At 39.7% G+C, this 15,466-nt stretch overlaps 1 long non-coding RNA gene and 2 other non-coding genes across 4 annotated transcripts in view; 2 read left to right on the forward strand and 1 right to left on the reverse strand.

Annotated features, from left to right (window-relative positions):
- The window catches only part of LOC132509947 (uncharacterized), a 54,862-nt gene that overhangs the window by 24,787 nt on the left and 14,609 nt on the right, over positions 1-15,466 (reverse strand). The gene's annotated exons all lie outside the window — the stretch shown is intronic.
- Positions 4,976-5,048, forward strand: TRNAG-CCC (transfer RNA glycine (anticodon CCC)). The gene has a single exon. It is a non-coding gene; the product is annotated as a tRNA-Gly (tRNA).
- On the forward strand, positions 14,105-14,211 carry LOC132510549 (U6 spliceosomal RNA). Its single transcript, XR_009537352.1, has one exon. It is a non-coding gene; the product is annotated as a U6 spliceosomal RNA (small nuclear RNA).

Consider the following 15,466-nt stretch of genomic DNA (forward strand, 5'->3'; position numbering starts at 1 on the left):
ATCAGATGGGATTTATCCCAAAGATGCAAGAATTCTTCCATATCCACAAATCAATCAGTGTGATACACTAAATTAAAAAATTGAAGAATAAAAACTATATGATGACCTCAAGGTGCAGAAAAAGCTTTTGACAAAATTCAACACCCATTTATGATAAAAACTTTCCAGAAAGTGGGCATAGAGGGAATATACCTCAACATAATAAAGGCCATATGACAAACACACAGCTAACATCATTCTCAATGGTGAAAAACTGAAAGCATTTCCTCTAAGATCAAGAACAAGACAAGATGTCCACTATCACCACTTTTATTCAACATCATTTTGGAAGCCCTAGCCATGGCAATAGGAGAAGAAAAAGAAATAAAAGCAATCCAGGTCTGTTTTTCTGCAGACTTACAAAGAGGTTTATGTGGGCCCACAGTCAGATGGCAGCGGCTTACAGGCCAAGAAACAAAGCCTCAAATGAAACGCCAAGTACTCCTTGGTGTGAGCCCTCCCAGAGTCCGCCATTAGCCCCACCCATCAGCAGTCAAGCAGATTAAAGTTTTACTGAGCTCTGCCCACCAGAGCAACAGCCAGCTCTACCCACCACCAGTCCCTTCCATCAAGGAACTTGCACAAGCCTCTTAGATAGCCTCATCCACCAGAGGGCAGACAGCAGAAGCAAACAGAACTACAATCCTGCAGCCTGTGGAACAAAACCACATTCACAGAAAGATAGACAAGATGAAAAGGCAGAGGGCTATGTACCAGATGAAGGAAGAAGATAAAACCCCAGAGAAACAATTAAATGAAGTGAAGATAGGCAACCTTCCAGAAAAAGAATTCAGAATAATGATAGTGAAGATGATCCAGGACCTCAGAAAAAGAATGGAGGCAAAGATCGAGAAGATGCAAGAAATGTTTAACAAAGACCTAGAAGAATTAAACAACAAACAAACAGAGATGAATACAATAACTGAAATGAAAACTACACTAGAAGGAATCAATAGCAGAATAACTGAGGCAGAAGAACGGATAAGTGACCTGGAAGACAGAATGGTGGAATTCACTGCTGCGAAACAGAATAAAGAAAAAAGAATGAAAAGAAATGAAGACAACCTAAGAGACCTCTGGGACAACAATAAACGTAACAGCATTCACATTATAGGGGTCCCAGAAGGAGAAGAGAGAGAGAAAGGACCAGAGAAAATATTTGAAGAGATTATAGTCGAAAACTTCCCTAACATGGGAAAGGAAATAGCCACCCAAGTACAGGAAACACAGAGAGGCCCATACAGGATAAACCCAAGGAGAAACAAGCCGAGACACATAGTAATCAAACTGGCAAAAATTAAAGACAAAGAAAAATTATTGAAAGCAACAAGGGAAAAATGACAAATAACATACAAGGGAACTCCCATAAGGTTAACAGCTGATTTCTCAGCAGAAACTCTACAAGCCAGAAGGGAGTGGCATGATATACGTAAAGTGATGAAAGGGAAGAAACTACAACCAAGATTACTCTACCCGGCAAGGATTTCATTCAGATTAGATTGAGAAATCAAAAGCTTTACAGACAAGCAAAAGCTAAGAGAATTCAGCACCACCAAACCAGCTTTACAACAAATGCTAAAGGAACTTCTCTAAGTGGGAAACACAAGAGAAGAAAAGGACCTACAAAAACAAACCCAAAACAATTAAGAAAATAGTCATAGGAATATACATATCGATAATTACCTTCAACGTGAATGAATTAAATGCTCCAACCAAAAGACACAGTCTTGCTGAATGGATACAAAAACAAGACCTATCTATATGCTGTCTACAAGAGACCCACTTCAGACCTAGGGACACATACAGACTGAAAGTGAGGGGATGGAAAAAGATGTTCCATGCAAATGGAAATCAAAACAAAGCTGGAGTAGCAATATTCATATCAGATAAAATAGACTTTAAAATAAAGACTGTTACAAGAGACACAGAAGGACACTACACAATGATCAAGGGATCGATCCAAGAAAAAGATATAACAATTATAAATATATATGCACCCAACATAGGAGCACCTCAATACATAAGGCAACTGCTGACAGCTATGAAAGAGGAAATCAACAGTTACACAATAATAGTGGGGGACTTTAACACCTCACTTACACCAATGGACAGATCATCCAAATTGAAAATAAATAAGGAAACAGAAGCTTTAAATGACACAATACACCAGATATATTTAATTGATATTTATAGGACATTCCATCCAGAACCAACAGATTACACATTCTTCTCAAGTGCGCATGGAACATTCTCCAGGATAGATTACATCTTGGGTCACAAATCAAGCCACAGTAAATTTAAGAAAACTGAAACCATATCAAGTATCTTTTCTGACCAAAACGCTATGAGATTACAAATGAATTACAGGGAAAAAACGTAAAAAAACACAAACACATGGATGCTAAACGTTACTAAATAACCAAGAGATCACTGAAGAAATCAAAGAGGAAATAAAAAAATACCTAGAGACAAATGACAATGAAAACACAATGATCCCAAACTTATGGGATGCAGCAAAAGCAGTTCTAAGAGGGAAGTTTATAGCTATACAAGCCTACCTCAAGAAACAAGAAAAATCTCAAATAAACAATCTAACCTTACACCTAAAAGAACTACAGAAAGAAGAACAAACAAAACCAAAGTTAGCAGAAGGAAAGAAATCATAAAAATCAGAGCAGAAATAAATGAAATAGAAACAAAGAAAACAATAGCAAGGGTCAATAAAACTAAAAGCTGGTTCTTTGAGAAGATAAACAAAATTGATAAACCATTAGCCAGACTCATCAAGAAAAAGAGGGAGAGGACTCAAATCAATACAATTAGAAATGAAAAAGGAGAAGTTACAACAGACCCCACAGAAATACAAAGCATCCTAAAAGACTACTACAAGCAACTCTATGCCAATAAAATGGACAACCTGGAAGAAATGGGCAAACTCTTAGAAAGGTATAAGCTTCCAAGACTGAACCAGGAAGAAATAGAAAATATGAACAGACCAATCACAAGTAATGAAATTGAAACTGTGATTAAAAATCTTCCAACATGGGCTTCCCTGGTGGCGCAGTGATTGAGAGTCTGCCTGCCGATGCAGGGGACACGGGTTCGTGCCCCGGTCTGGGAAGATCCCACATGCCGCGGAGCGGCTGGGCCCGTGAGCCATGGCCACTGAGCCTGCGCATCCGGAGCCTGTGCTCCGCAACAGGAGAGGCCACAGCAGTGAGAGGCCCGCATACGGCAAAAAAAAAAAAAAAAAAAAAAAAAATCTTCCAACAAACAAAAGTCCAGGACCATACGGCTTCACAGGTGAATTCTATCAAACATTTAGAGGAGAGCTAACACCTATCCTTCTCAAACTCTTCCAAAAAATTGCAGAGGAAGGAACACTTCCAAACTCATTCTACAAGGCCACAATCACCCTGATACCAAAACAAGACAAAGATACGACAAAAAAAGAAAATTACAGACCAATATCACTGATGAATATAGATGCAAAAATCCTTAACAGAATACTAGCAAACAGAATCCAACAACACTTTAAAAGGATCATACACCATGATCAAGTGGGATTTATCCCAGGGATGCAAGGATTCTTCAATATACGCAAATCAATCAACGTGATACACCATATTGACAAATTGAAGAATAAAAACCATATGATCATCTCAATAGATGCAGAAAAAGCTTTTGACAAAATTCAACCCCCATTTATGGTTAAAAAAACTCTCCAGAAAGTGGGCATAGAGGGAACCTACCTCAACATAATAAAGGCCATATACAACAAACCCCCATCAAACATCATTCTCAATGGTGAAAAACTGAAAGTATTTTCTCTAAGATCAGGAACAAGACAAGGATGTCCACTCTCACCACTATTATTCAACATAGTTTTGGAAGTCCTAGCCACGGCAATCAGAGAAGGAAAAGAAATAAAAGGAATACAAATTGGAAAAGAAGACGTAAAACTCTCACTGTTTGCCGATGACATGATACTATACATAGAAAATCCTAAAGATGCTACCAGAAAATGACTAGAGTTCATCAATGAATCTGATAAAGTTGCAGTTTACAAAATGAATACACAGAAGTTTGTTGCATTCCAATACACCACCGACAAAAGATCAGAAAAGTTAAGGAAATGATTCCATTTACCATCTCATCAAAAAGAATAAAATACCTAGAAATAAACCTATCTAAGGAGGGAAAAGACCTGTACTCTGAAAACTATAAGATGCTAATGAAAGAAATCAAAGATGACAGAAACAGATGGAGACATAGAACTTGTTCTTGGATTAGAAGAATCAATATTGTCAAACTGACTATATTACACTAAGCAATCTACAGATTCAATGCAATCCCTATCAAATTACCAATGGCATTTTTTACAGAATTAGAACAGAAAATTTTACAATTTGTATGGAAACAAAAGACCCTGAATAGCCAAAGCAATCTTGAGAAAGAAAAACAGAGCTGAAGGAATCAGGCTGCCTGACTTGAGACATTACTACAAAGCTATAGTAATCAAACCAGTATGGTACTGGCACAAAAACAGAAATATAAATCAATGGAACAGGATAGGAACTCCAGAGATAAACCCATGCACCTATGGTCAACTAATCTATGATAAAGGAGGCAAGAATATACAATGGACAAAATACAGGCTCTTCAATAAGTGGTGCTGGGAAAGCTGGACAGCTACATGTAAAAGAATGAAATTAGAACACTCCCTAACACCATACACAAAAACAAACTCAAAGTTGATTAAAGACCTAAATGTAAGGCCAGATACTATGAAACTCTGATAGGAAAACATAGGCAGAACACTCTCTGACATAAATCACAGCAATACTTTTTTAGATCCACCTCCTAGAGGAATGACAATAAAAACAACAATAAACAAATGGGACCTAAATAAACTTAAAACTTTTGCACAGGGATTTCCCTGGTGGTCCAGTGGCTAAGACTTTGCACTCCCAATGCAGGGGGCCCAGGTTCAATCCCTGGTCAGGGAACTAGATCCTACATGCCCTAACTAAGAGTTTGCATGCTGCAACTAAAGATCCTGCATGCCTCAACTAAAGGTTCCGCATGCCGCAACTAAAAAGATCCCGTGTGCTGCAACTAAAAAGATCCTGCATGCCGCAACTAAAAAGATCCTGCATGCCGCAACTAAAAGATCCCACATGCAGCAACAAAGATCTTCCTGTGTGCTGCAACTAAGACCCAGAGCAGCCAAATTAGTTTTTAAAAAGTATTATTTATTTATTTTAAAAAAACAACAACTTTTGTACAGCAAAGGAAACCATAAACAAAACGAAAAGAGAACCCACAGAATGGGAGAAAATATTTGCAAATGAAGCAACCAACAAGGGATTAATCTCCAAAATACATAAACAGCTCATTCAGCTCGACATCAACAAAACAAACAACCCAATCAAAAAATGGGTGAAAGATCTAAATAGATATTTCTCCAAAGAAGACATACAGATGGTCAAAAAGCAGATGAAAAGATGCTCAACATCGCTAATTATCAGAGAAATGCAAATCAAAACTACAATGACATATCACCTCACACCAGTCAGGATGGCTATCATTAAAAAATCTACAAACAATAAATGCTAGAGAGGGTGTGGAAACAGGGAACCATCCTACACTGTTGGTGAGAATGTAAATTGGTACAACCATATGGATAACAGTATGGAGGTTCCTTAAAAAACTAAATGTGATCCAGCAATCCCACTCCTGGGCATTGACAGATGAATGGATAAAGAAGATGTGGTATACATATATACAACGGAACATTACCCAGCCATTAAAAAGAATGAAGTAATGCCATTTGCGTCAACATGGATGGACCTAGAAATTATCATACAGGGACTTCCCTGGTGGTCCAGTGGTAAGACTCTGTGCTCTCAATGCAGGAGGCCCAGGTTCGATCCCTGGTCAAGGAACTAGGTTCCACATGCATGCTGCAACTTAGAAGTCTGCATGCTGCAACTTAGAAGACCACATGCCACAATAAACATCCTGTGTGCCACAACTAAGACCCGGTGCAGCCAAAATAAATACATACATATATACGTACATAATTTTTTTTTAATTATCATACTAAGTAACCCAAATAATGAAAGATAAATATCATATGAGAGACCTTCAAGATGGCGGAAGAGTAAGATGTGGAGATCACCTTCCTCCACACAAATACATCAGACATACATCTACATGTGGAACAACTCCACAGAATACCTACTGAACGCGGGCAGAAGACCTCAGACCTCCCAAAAGGCAAGAAACTCCCCCACGTACCTGGGTAGGGCAAAAGAAAAAACAGAGACAAAAGAATAGGGACAGGACCTGCACCAGTGGGAGGGAGCTGTGAAGGAGGAAAGGTTTCCACACCCTAGGAAGCCCGTTCACGGGCGGAGACTGCAGGTGGCGGAGGGGCGAAGCTTCAGAGCCACGGAGGGAAGCACAACAGGGGTGTGGAGGGCAAAGCGGAGAGATGCCCGCACAGAGGATCGGTGCCGACCAGCACTCACCAGCCCGAGAGGCTTGTCTGCTCACCCGTCGGGGCAGGCGGGGCTGGGAGCTGAGGCTCGGGCTTCGGTCGGAGCACAGGGAGAGGACTGGCAGCGTGAACACAGCCTGAAGGGGTTACTGCACCATGGCTAGCTGGGAGGGAGTCCGGGGAAAAGTCTGGACCTGTCGAAGAGGCAAGAGACTTTTTCTTCCCTCTTTGTTTCCTGGTGCGTGAGGAGAGGGGATTGAGAGTGCTGCTTAAAGGAGCTCCAGAGAAAGGCGTGAGCCGCGGCTAAAAGCGCGAACCCCAGAGACGGGCATGAGATGCTAAGGCTGCTGCTGCCGCCACCAAGAAGCCTGTGTGCAAGCACAGGTCACTATATGCACATACCCTCCCGGGAGCCTGTGCAGCCCACCACTGCCAGGGTCCCGTGATTCAGGGACAACTTCCCCGGGAGAACACACGGCGCGCCTCAGGCTGGTGCAACGTCACGCTGGCCTCTGCCGCCGCAGGCTCGCCCCGCATCCGCACGCCTCCCTCCCCCCGGCCTGAGTCAGCCAAAGGCCCCTAATCAGCTGCTACTTTAACCCCGTCTTGTCTGAGCGAAGAACAGACGCCCTCAGGAGACCTACACGCAGAGGCGGGGCCAAATCCAAAGCTGAACCCCAGGAGCTGTGCAAACAAAGAAGAGAAAGGGAAATCTCTCCAGGCAGCCTCAGGAGCAGCAGATTAAACCGCCACAATCAACCTGACGTACCCTGCATCTGTGGAATACCTGAATAGACAACGAATCATCCCAAAATTGATATGATGGACTTTGGGAGCAATTATATATATATATATATTTTATTTTTCTCTTTTTGTGAATGTGTATGTGTATGCTTCTTTGTGTGATTTTGTCTGTATAGCTTCACTTTTACCAACTGTCCTAGGGTTCTGTCTGTCCGTTCTTTTTTTTAGTATATTTTTAAACGCTTGTTATCATTAGTGGATTTGTTTTCTGGTTTGGTTGCTCTCTTCTTTCTTTCTTTTTTTTTTTTTTGCGGTACACGGGCCTCTCACTGTTGTGGCCCCTCCCGTTGCGGAGCACAGGCTCCGGACACACAGGCTCAGCGGCCATGGCTCACGGGCCCAGCCGCTCTGCGGCATGTGGGATCTTCCCAGACCGGGGCACGAACCCGTGTCCCCTGAATTGGCAGGCGGACTCTCAACCACCGTGCCACCAGGGAAGCCCCTCTTCTTTCTTTTTATTTTTAAATTTTTTTATTACCTTTTAATTTTAATTTTTAATAATTATTTTTTATGTTTTACTTTAATAACATTACTTAATTCTTTCTTTCTCTCTTTCTCCCTTTCTCCCTTTCCCTCTTTCTTTTCTCCCTTTTCTTCTGAGCTGTGTGGCTGACAGGCTCTAAGTGCTCTGCCTGGGTGTGAGGCCTGTGCCTCTGAGGTGGGAGAGCCGAATTCAGGACAGTGGTCCACCAGAGACCTCCCAGCTCCACATAATATCAAACAGAAAAAGCTCTCCCAGAGATCTCCATCTCAATGCTAAACCCAGCTCCACTCAAAGCCCAGCAAGCTACCGTGTTGGACACCCTATGCCAGAAAACTAGCAAGATAGGAACACAACCCCACTGATTAGCAGACAGCTGCCTAAAATCACACTAAGGTCTCAGACACCCCAAAACACACCACCGGACGTGGACCTGCCCAGCAGAAAGACAAGATCCAGCCTCATCCACCAGAACACAGGCACTAGTCCCCTCCACCAGGAAGCCTACACAACCCACTGAACCAACCTTAGCCACTGGGGCAGACATCAAAAACAACAACAACTACGAACTTGCAGCTTGTGAAAAGGAGACCCCAAACACAGTAAGTTAAGCAAAATGAGAAGACAGAGAAACACATGGCAGATGAAGGAGCAAGGTAAAAACCCACCAGACCAAACAAATGAAGAGGAAATAGGCAGTCTACCTGAAAAAGAATTCAGAGTAATAATAGTAAAGATGATCCAAGATCTTGGAAATAGAATGGAGAAAACACAAGAAACGTTTAACAAGTACCTAGAAGAACTAAAGACCAAACAAACAATGATGAACAACACAATAAATGAAATTTAAAATTCTCTAGAAGGAATCAATAGCAGAATAACAGCCAGAAGAACGGATAAGTGACCTGGAAGATAAAATAGTGGAAATAACTACTGCAGATCAGAATAAAGAAAAAAGAATGAAAAGAATTGAGGACAGACTCAGAGACCTCTGGAACAACATTAAATGCACCAACATTCGAATGACAGGGGTTCCAGAAGTAGAAGAGAAAAAGAAAGGGACTGAGAAAATATTTGAAGAGATTATAGTTGAAAACTTCCTTAATATGGGAAAGGAAATAGTTAATCAAGCCAGAATCACAGAGAGTCCCATACAGGATAAATCCAAAGAGAAACACGCCATGACACATATTAATCAAAATATCAAAAATTAAATATAAAGAAAAAATATTAAAAGCAGCACGCGAAAAACAACAAATAATATATAAGGGAATCCCCATAAGGTTAACAGCTGATCTTTCAGGAGAAACTCTGCAAGCCAGAAGGGAGTGGCAGGACATATTTAAAGTGATGAAAGGGAAAAACCTACAACCAAGATTACTCTACCCAGCAAGGATCTCATTCAGATTCGACAGGGAAATTAAAACCTGTACAGACAAGCAAAAGCTAAGAGAATTCAGCACCACCAAACCAGCTTTACAACAAATGCTAAAGGAACTTCTCTAGGCAGGAAACACAAGAGAAGGAAAAGACCTACAATAACAAACAGAAACCATTAAGAAAATGGTCATAGGAACATACATATAGATAATTACCTTAAATGTAAATGAATTAAATGCTCCAACCAAAAGACATAGACTGGCTGAATGGATACAAAAACAAGACCCATATATATGTCTACAAGAGACCCACTTCAGACCTAGGGACACATACAGACTGAAAGTGAGGGGATGGAAAAAGATGTTCCATGCAAATGGAAATCAAAAGAAAGCTGGAGTAGCAATTCTCATATCAGACAAATAGACTTTAAAATAAAGACTATTACAAGAGATAAAGAAGGACACTACAGGGCTTCCCTGGTGGCACAGTGGTTGAGAGTCTGCCTGCCAATGCAGTAGACACGGGTTTGTGCCCCGGTCCGGGAAATTCCCACATGCTGTGGAGAGGCTAAGCCCGTGAGCCATGGCCACTGAGCCTGCAAGTCCAGAGCCTGTGCTCCGCAACAGGAGAGGCCACAACAGTAAGAGGCCCGCGTACTGAAAAAAAAAAAAAAAAGGACACTACATAATGATCAAGAGATCAATCCAAGAAGAAGATATAACAATTGTAAATATTTATGCACTCAACATTGGAGCACCTCAATACATAAGGCAAATGCTAACAGCCATAAAAGGGGAAATTGACAGTAACACAATCATAGTTGGGGACTTTAACACCCCACTTTCATGAATGGACAGATCATCCAAAATGAAAATAAATAAGGAAACACAAGCTTTAAATGATACATTAAACAAGATGGACTTAATTGATATTTATAGAACATTCCATCTGAAAACAACAGAATACACTTTCTTCTCAAGTGCTCATGGAACATTCTCCAGGATAGATCATATCTTGGATCACAAATCAAGCCTTGATAAACTTAAGAAAATTAAAATCATATAAATTATCTTTTCTGACCACAACGCTATGAGACTAGATATCAATTACAGGAAAAAATCTGTAAAAAAATACAAACACATGGAGGCTAAACAATACACTACTTAATAACCAAGAGACACTGAAGAAATCAAAGAGGAAATCAAAAACTATCTAAAAACAAATGACAATGAAAACATGATGACCCAAAACCTATCGGATGCAGCAAAAGCAGTTCTAAGAGGGAAGTTTATAGCAATACAGTTCTACCTTAAGGAACAAGAAACATCTCAAATAGACAACCAAACCTTACACTTAAAGCAATGAGAAGAACAAAAAAATCCCCAAAGTTAGCAGAAGGAAAGAAATCATAAAGATCAGATCAGAAATAAATGAAAAAGAAATGAAGGAAACAATAGCAAAGATAAATAAAACTAAAAGCTGGTTCTTTGAGAAGATAAACAAAATTGATAAACCATTAGCCAGACTCATCAAGAAAAAAAGGGAGAAGACTCAAATCAATAGAATTAGAAATGAAAAAGGAGGAGTAACAACTGGCACTGCAGAAATACAAAGGATCCTGAGAGATTACTACAAGCAACTATATGCCAATAAAATGGACAACCTGGAAGAAATGGACAAATTCTTAGAAAAGCACAACCTTCCGAGGAAGAAACAGAAAATATAAACAGACCAATCACAAGCACTGACACTGAGACTGTGATTAAAAATCTTCCAACAAACAAAAGCCCAGGACCAGATGGCTTCACAGGCAAATTAAACATATAGAGAAGAGCTAACACCTATCCTTCTCAAACTCTTCCAAAATATAGCAGAGGGAGGAACACTCCCAAACTCATTCTACAAGGCCACCATAACCCTGATACCAAAACCAGACAAGGATGTCACAAAGAAAGAAAACTATAGGCCAATATCACTGATGAACATAGATGCAAAATTCCTCAATAAAATACTAGCAAACAGAATCCAACAGCACATGAAAAGGATCATACACCATGATCAAGTGGGGTTTATCCCAGGAATGCAAGGATTCTTCAATATATGCAAATCAATAAATGTGATACACCATAGTAACAAACTGAAGAATAAAAACCATATGATCGTCTCAATAGATGCAGAAAAAGCTTCTGACAAAATTCAACACCCATTTATGATAAAAACCCTCCAGAAAGTAGGCATAGAGGGAACTCATCTCAACATAATAAAGGCCATATATGACAAACCCACAGCCAACATCGTTCTCAATGGTGAAAAAATGAAACCATTTCCAGTAAGATCAGGAACAAGACAAGGTTGCCCACTCTCACCACTATTATTCAACACAGTTTTGGAAGTTTTAGCCACAGCAATCAGAGAAGAAAAAGAAATAAAAGGAATCCAAATCGGAAAAAAAGAAGTAAAGCTGTCACTGTTGGCAGATGACATGATACTATATATAGGGAATCCTAAAGATGCTACCAGAAAACTACTAGAGCTAATCAGTGAATTTGGTAAAGTAGCAGGATACAAAATTAATGCACAGAAATCTCTTGCATTCCTAAACACTAATGATGAAAAATCTGAAACAGAAATTGAGGAAACACCCACATTTACCATTGCAACAAAAAGAATAAAATACCTAAAAATAAACCTACCTAAGGAGACAAAAGACCTGTATACAGAAAACTATGACACTGATGAAAGAAATTAAAGATGATACAAACAGATGGAGAGATATACCATGTTCTTGGATTGGAAGAATCAACATTGTGAGAATGACTATACTACCCAAAGCAATCTACAGTTCAATGCAATCTCTATCCAACTACCAATGGCATTTTTCACAGAACTAGAACAAAAAATTTCACAATTTGTATGGAAACACAAAAGATCCCGAATAACCAAAGCAATCTTGAGAAAGAAAAATGGAGCTGGAGCAATCAGGCTCCCAGACATTGGACTATACTACAAAGCTACAGTAATCAAGACAGTATGGTACTGGCATAAAAACAGAAATATAGATCAATGGAACAGGATAGAAAGCCCAGAGATAAACCCACACACATATGGTCACCTTATTTTTGATAAAGAAAGCAAGGATATACAATGGAGAAAAGACAGGGCTTCCCTGGTGGCGCAGTGGTTGAGAGTCCGCCTGCCGATGCAGGGGATGCAGGTTCGTGCCCCGGTCCGGGAAGATCCCACATGCCGCGGAGCAGCTAGGCCTGTGAGCCATGGCCAAAAAAAAACCCAAAAAACTAAGGAAAGACAGCCTCTTCAATAAGTGGTGCTGGGAAAACTGGACAGATACATGTAAAAGAATGAAATTAGAACACTCCCTAACACCATACTCAAATATAAACTCAAAATGGATTAAAGACCTAAATGTAAGGCCAGACACTATAAAACTCCTAGAGGAAAACTTAGGCAGAACACTCTGTGACATAAATCACAGCAAGATCCTTTTTGACCCACCTCCTAGAGAAATGGAAATAAAAACAAAAATAAACAAATGGGACCTAACGAAACTTAAAAGCTTTTGCACAGCAAAGGAAACCAATAACAAGACAAAAACCTCAGAATGGGAGAAAATATTTGCAAACGAAGCAACTGACAAAGGATTCATCTCCAAAATATACAAGCAACTCATGCAGCTCAATATCAAAAAAACAAACAACCCAATCCAAAAATGGGCAGAAGACCTAAACAGACATTTCTCCAAAGAAGATATACAGACTGCCAACAAACATGTGAAAGGATGCCCAATATCACTAACCATTAGATAAATGCAAATCAAAACTATAATGAGGTATCACCTCACACAGGTCAGAATGGCCATAATCAAAAAATCTACAAACAATAAATGCTGGAGAGGGTGTGAAGAAAAGGGAACCCTCTTGCACTGTTGGTGGGAATGTAAATTGATACAGCCACTATGGAGAACAGTATGGAGGTTCCTCAAAAAACTAAAAACAGAACTACCATATGACCCAGCAATCCCAACACTGGGCAGATACCCTGAGAAAACCATAATTCAAAAAGAGACATGTACCACAATGTTCACTGCAGCACTATTTACAATAGCCAGGACATGGAAGCAACCTAAGTGTCCATCCACAGATGAATGGATAAAGAAGATGTGGCACATATATACAATGGAATATTCCTCAGCCATAAAAAGAAACGAAATTGAGTTATTTGTAGTGAGGTGGATGGACCTAGAGTCTGTCATACAGAGTGAAGTAAGTCAGAAAGAGAAAAACAAATACCATATGCTAACACATATATATGGAATCTAAAAAAAAAAAAAAAGGGTTATCAAGAACCTAGGGGCAGGACAGGAATAAAGACACAGACGTAGAGAACGGACTTGAAGACTGGGGAGGGGTAAGGGTAAGCTGGGACGAAGTGAGAGAGTGGCATGGACTTATACATACTACCAAATGTAAAACAGATAGCTTGTGGGAAGCAGTCGCATAGCACAGGGAGATCAGCTCAGTGCTTTGTGACCACCTAGAGGGGTGGGATAGGCAGGGTGGGAGGGAGACGCAAGAGGGAGGAGATATGGGAATATATGTACATCTGTATAGCTGATTCACTTTGTTATAAAGCAGAAACTAACACACCATTTTAAAGCAATTATACTCCAATAAAGATGTTAAAATATATATATATGATATCACTTATATGTGGAATCTAAAAAAAATAATAATAATACAAATGAACTTATTTCCAAAACAGAGACTCACAGACATGGAAAACAATCTTATGGTTACCAAAGGGGACAGGGAGGTGGGGTGGAGGGATAAATTAGGAGGTTGGGATTAACATATACACACTGCTATATATAAAGCAGAGTGCTCGCCTTGGCAACACATATATTAAAATTGGAAGGATACAGAGAAGATTAGCATGGCCCCTGCACAAGGAAGACCCACAGATTCGTGAAGTGTTCCATATTTTTGTTCAGAAAACAATGAAGATGAAGATTCACCAAACAAGCTCTATACGTTGGTTACCTATGTTCCTGTCACCACTTTGAAAAATCTACAGTTAATGTGGATGAACACTAACTGCTGATTGTCAAATAAAATTATAGAACTGCAAAAAAATAAATAAAATAAAATAACCAACAAGGACCTACTGTATAGCACAGGGAGCTATACTCAATATTTTGTAATAACCTATAAGGGAAGAGAATCTGAAGAAGTATATATATATATATATATATATATATAATCACTGTGCTCTACAACTGAAACTAACATGATATTGTATCACTAAATCAACTACACTTCAATTTTTTAAAAAACAACAAGAACAACAAAAAAGTCTTAGGAGCTCTGTGCCGGAAATGGGGATGAGGATCAAATATTTATTTCTTATTATAAATCACAGCTTCACAGTTGTCAACCAAGAAATAGTGCAGGAGGCTGCAAATAAGAAGCGGGTTTACTGGGCGTCCTAAGAATCGCAATTCAGGAGACACAGATTCAAGTAAAACCAAAAGAGTGTTTCCAGGAAGAGTCACGGCTTACAGAGGCAAAAAGCCACAAAGTTAAAAGTTGCCTGGCAAGAATTGTGATCAACTCTGACACAAGTTGGAAAACATTTGTCCTTAAGGAATCACAAGTTATTTTAGGGTCGGGTCCAATAAGTAGATAGGTTATCATGAGTTATTTTAGGGTAAGGGTCTGATAAGTATCTTGAGTATCTGGTAGATGTTCTGAATGACTCCATTAGGACAGTAAGTGGTCAAAATGTCAGATTCCATCCAGGCTGAGATGTGTATAAGCCACACTTCCTTAATGGCCTCCAGGCTCTCTTAGCAATGGCAACTCCATTTTGCTTTTCCTTTCACACAGTCCACCGCTTGGTCTTCAAACATGAATCCTTTATAACAAAACAATCTTAAAAGTCAAAAGATACTGGCACATTACTAGAATCCCATTTAGTTATTAATAAGTATCCAGTCCACCAGGATGTCCTATGAAAATGTCTACCACAGTGAGGTTGAAACCAAGGGCAGTCAAGAGTTCGATCCCTTAAACTCTAACTTGCTTAGTAACATCCCATAACCTGCCCTCACCAATCAAGCTTGTCTTAAATGTTCCTGCAAATTGTATACCCTCCAATCTTCACATAGCTTAGACACACAGCTTATGGTAAGACTCCTTTAACCACCCCCAACAGATAACACCTGTGACACAAGGGTCACT

This window comes from Lagenorhynchus albirostris, chromosome 19, assembly GCF_949774975.1.
Source record: "Lagenorhynchus albirostris chromosome 19, mLagAlb1.1, whole genome shotgun sequence".
In the NCBI taxonomy this organism is placed as follows: Eukaryota; Metazoa; Chordata; class Mammalia; order Artiodactyla; family Delphinidae; genus Lagenorhynchus; species Lagenorhynchus albirostris.